Consider the following 5,147-nt stretch of genomic DNA (forward strand, 5'->3'; position numbering starts at 1 on the left):
TTTTTAAAGTGGGTGGGGTGTGAGAAATGTGTTACGTACAATTTATGCACCAAGTTCGTACTGATCATGGGGTGTGAACTATAAATCAAGTACAAACTGTCTGCGAAAGAAATTTTTTTAGCACGTATTTAAAATAAAGCAGGCTTCTATTGATTCGAATCAAACAACGATAATTAAAACGCATAATTGTCGCTTTGTGTCATTTTAAGCGCGCACACATGGCCCGGTGTGCATTTCCCACACCAGCGTTGAAGTCACTTTTGTTATCTTCACTATTTTGATAGCGAGAGCAGATAATAAGCCACCATGCTCGGCAAGCTAATTAAGGTTCTCTTGGCTTGAGTTAGAATGACCAAGGTTTGCGGAAATCTGTGTGGATCCGTCGAATGAAAACACCTCGAAGGTTCGCCATTCTCAAGCATTGAGCGGTAGATACGAATCACTGTTTTCGTTTCTTTTTTAAAGTATATTTTATTTTTGCGAAAGATAAGACGTGTGGAAGTGTATGAATGTGACGCGTCTTTGTTAAGCGTGTTTAGAGGACTTTTACAGTAGTTTAAATAAATTCACTTTCTTTTTAAAGGCCGAGGCGTGCGTACCACACTATCGATATGTTCGATTTAAGAATTCTCGAAAATGCATACCTGTATTTATTCTTAGTTTGAAGGTATAATGTGTATACTACGTTTACTCTTTGAAACACATTTTTCTTAATTTGATGTCTGAGAAAGAAATCTTGCAAGCTAAAACAAGATGGAGGCCAGTTTAATTTATGTAGCCTTTAGGATGTGCTTACGTTTGTCAACAATGTCTTTGTTTGTACGAGGTCAAGAAAAATTCAACCGAATGTGTGGACCAAGTGAACATGTAAACGCAATAAAGAAAAACTATCGATAGTAAAATAAAAATATTGATAGCTAGGATAACCCAGAGGTCACCCTGGCAATATCCCACACTGCCTGGTGATGGTTACAAAAATGCAGAAGGCAAGCGAATTGGCTCGCAAGGGGAGGAATCATACTTTTGGTTTCTAGGCTAGGTGGCACAAGCTACCGCCCATTATAAAGGGTACAGCCAACGTTGCTTTTTGGTACATCTATTAGCATCCATCCCTCTATTCGTTAAACTATCGATAGTCGACCATCGCAAAAGGATAAATAGTATTATCTATAGCACACTGTCGTAAGTCTCTAACTTACACTAACTTACGCTGAGCTTCTATAGTGAAACCCGTTTAGAACGAACCCACGTCGATATCGAACCCACGTCGATTATTGTCGATATCGAACTCACGAAAAATTTAAGTAAAAATGCATGTAAAAAGTACTTTTTATAACGAACGACACATTGGCTATATCGTACTTTTTCCCCCGGGAAGGCTTCTAAAAACGCGCAAACAATCGTCTTCTAGCCTGTCCCTCTCTCTCCCCCCCCCCCCCCTCCCAAGAAAAAAAGAAAAAAGAAGTAGGAAAGTAAGAAAATTCCAAAAACTCAAGTTGCGAACAAAATTGAGCGAAGAGAAGCGATTCAAAAGGAGAGAAAGCCAAAAAATACACTCTGCACGCACGCAGAGAGAAAAAAAAAAGTTTTTTCTTTCATCGCAAAGCATTTTGCCCATGAAGAGAAGCGATTCGGAAGGGGAGATAAGCTAAAAAAAACTGCACGCATGCAAAAAGAAAGAAAAAAAAGAAGCTTTTTAACGCATTGTTACGAGGCTCCTGCCTTACAACGAATGCATCGTGTAAGTTCGTCGTAAATGTTTTTTTGCTAAATCAAACTACTTGCTATATCGAACTGATCGTAGCGTTTCCCGCTGTTCGTCATAAACGGGTTTGACTAATCGCTTTTATTATCCTAGCTATTTGATAGGGAGTACAGACAAGAAGCTACATGCTCGGCAAATTCATCGAGGTTCACCTGGCTTGTGTTAGGATCGTCGAGATTTGCGGATATCTGTGTGGGTCCGTCCATTGCGAACACCCCAAAGGTTTGCGATTCCCAAGCAGTGATCGACAGCCACGAATCAGTATTTTTTAATGCGTTAGCATTCGAATGCTCGTTTTGACGAAAACCAACCAACGTTCTCTTCTTCACTTGTCTCTGTCCCTTCTACTTTTAAGTTTCTGTTTCTACCCCAGTCTCGGGTTAAGTTCCATCATGGTGTCTTTCGTTTGGTAGCGCAGGCGAGAGAGGAAGGAGGGAGAGAGGGTGACGCGTGCAACTCTCCCATTCGTCCGGAGCACTGACGTCAGCACACGTCAACCTCTCCCTCTCTACTCGGAGCTGACAAACTGACAGACACCGCCGGGTTTTCGTCAAAACGAGCCCTTTCGTTTTCGTCAAAGTCACGCGCTCAGCTGGCGCGGAGCCAGAGAGGAATCGCCTCGCAACACCTCCTAGATAATAAAGCCGACGTGCTGAATAAAATGACGTCATCAGAGAAAGCCTACGCTGGGCACAGATTGGAAATGACTGCTGCGCAGTGTTGCCAGACGGATAAAAAAAAAGTCAGCAGATCGGTCTCCAAAAAGTCAGTAGATTTGAACAAAAATCATTAGATTCTACGAAATCTGTGTTTTGCCATGTTTTGCCATTTTCATTAAACCATTTTTCGAAGAAATACTGTAGAGCAACAAATGAGATACTACAGAGCAACAAACATGGTAATAAACACAAATAAAATATGAAAAAAAACAAGACCAGTTTTCGAGTAATTCTTTATGAAAAACAAAGTAAAATGGCACCGTGAATATATTTATTTATATATTTTTTATCAGCATTGACTAGTGTTGCGATTTCGAGGATTATTCGTTGAAATCGAGACTGAGCCACTTTTGGGGTCAACAGATGAGGGCGACGGTCGGACATCCACCTGTCCCTATTATTGAAACGAAAATAAAACAAGACGCTCCAGCAAGTGCGCGCGTGCATGCCCATTTTATGTCCTCTGCAAGCTGCCATCCTTCCTTTCTGGGCTGTGGAAGGTTTTTGACGCAACGCTGTCGGCGCGGAGCACTGTCGAGGATACACGTCGTCTGCTACGGGCTTATTTCTTGTTCGCCTGACTCAAAGCTTGCGTTCGAACATGGAGAAACTTAATTCGTTAGCTTTTTAAGTTACCGAGGAATAACATTATATTACATTCTTGCCGAACCTACCAAATAAAAATTAAGAACCGAAATTTGGATGTCAATCCCTTGCATTCCTCCGGGCGAATGAATGAAAATGGCGGCCCTCCCCGCTCAGCTGGGAGCAGCCGAGATTTCACGCGCATGCGCTCACGCCTCTCTCTCTGCGCCACAGGCTGATTGGCTCACTCGGAAATAGACGTTACGGTTGCGAGATCATAGGCTGGCCAAACTCTTCCATATATGGCTCTGGCCCGGATGTCACCGTCGAACCCAACGTTGGTCGAACCTGCTCTGGATGAATAGATATGAATATACGGTTAAGTCGCTCGAATAGGTTGGGTTTCTGGGCCGTCCAGCCAGTGCTTCGTTTTTAATTCTGGGAGAATACGAGTTTCCTTTGGTGGGCGACCATGGGAACTGAAGGGGCCAAATAATAAATTTTTAATATGTTTACTAAAAGAAAGTCAGTAGATTTTCTTCTTTTTCAGTGGATCAGTAGACCCGGAACGAAATCAGTAGATCTACTGATAAATCAGTAGACCTGGCAACACTGCTGCTGCGTCAGCGTTCGGCTTCGTTCCAAGTTTGAGCCCAACGTTCACGCAATCATCGTGTCCGTCCTGTTCCCAGAGTTGGCCCTCTCTGATGACAAGATCTCATTCAGCATAACGGCTTTGTTATGAAGGAGTTGTTGCGCAGCGGTGCGGTGGAATTCGGGCGTCCGGTTTACCGTCGCCGGTTTTTCTTCGCTCTGGGTTTCCGTAGTAACGGTGCAAGGGCTGTGATAAGTGTGTGTGTAGTTAAAACGAGGTATGCAGTTCCCTTTATGCGTGATATGGACGCAGTTCTTCCCACGAATGGTATAGGACGTGGTTCTTTCCATCAGTGATACGAATAACCATATCCAAGGGCGTGGACGTACTCTGTCTGGCAGGCAGAATACAAAAAATAGGTTGAAAAATTTTAGGAAGATCTATTGGTAGGTTGTTAAGGAATCTGTTAGCATGACCCTTGGAAAACGCCACACACGTCCTTTTTGGGGAAACGTTAACACTGGTCCCGTAACGAGGCCAGAAGGATCTGGCAACAAAACATAAAAAAAGCAAAAGAGAGAGCAAAAAAAAAGTGAAAGGGATAGCGTTAGCGTTTCCCAAATGGGGACGTGTGTGGCGTTTCCAAGAGTCATGTTCCCTGAAAATCCACCATTGAATTTTCCTGTCATATTTAATTATATTTTAGCTTTGAGAAACGTAAACAAAAAGTGGCAATGTATGAATGTGCTCTGTCTTTGTTAAGCGTGTTTTTAAAATACTTTAAATAAATTCATTTTTTAAAGGAGGTTAACATGATTGGATTTAAACATTTTCAAAAACGGACGCCTCTTTTTTTCTCTCTTTAATTTGAAGATATAATGGACATACTATGGTCACTCTTTGAAATGCATTCATTTTTTGTTTAATGTCTCTGAAGAAAGTTTAGCAAAGTAAAGTCAGTCTGATTTCAGCAGCCTTGGACCAAGTGACCATGCTTGGTCCAAGAATGCTTGGACCAAGTAACCATGCAAACACAATAAATGTTGAAAAATTGCGAATGGCAAAAGGACGAGAAATGATGATGTCGGTTTTTTTAGACGCTTCTCGGTTTTACGTTGTACACAAGTAATTTATCCACACACTAGTACCATTTGACAAGGATCATATTTCATGTTACGTTTTAGGCCTGTCCTGATTTATCCCCGCGCATATCACCACCGTTGTCAATGATAGTTGCACGCACTCGCGTTCGCAAAGCAAATGGTACGACGAGCTGAGTTTTATATAAAACTCACCATATAAAGTTTGCGCTCTTTGTACGACTTTACCGGGAATACTGGTGCTAAATCAAAGTACCAAATGTCCATAGCCTCAACTCTTTCTGTAACCCAACTGACAGAATCATGGCGCTGGCGTCAATGAAATCGATTACTAATATAGAGAATCAAAAAACACATTTACAACATGATTGTAAACCTGAGAC

This window comes from Ixodes scapularis, unplaced genomic scaffold (assembly GCF_016920785.2).
Source record: "Ixodes scapularis isolate PalLabHiFi unplaced genomic scaffold, ASM1692078v2 PGA_scaffold8__174_contigs__length_109621045, whole genome shotgun sequence".
In the NCBI taxonomy this organism is placed as follows: Eukaryota; Metazoa; Arthropoda; class Arachnida; order Ixodida; family Ixodidae; genus Ixodes; species Ixodes scapularis.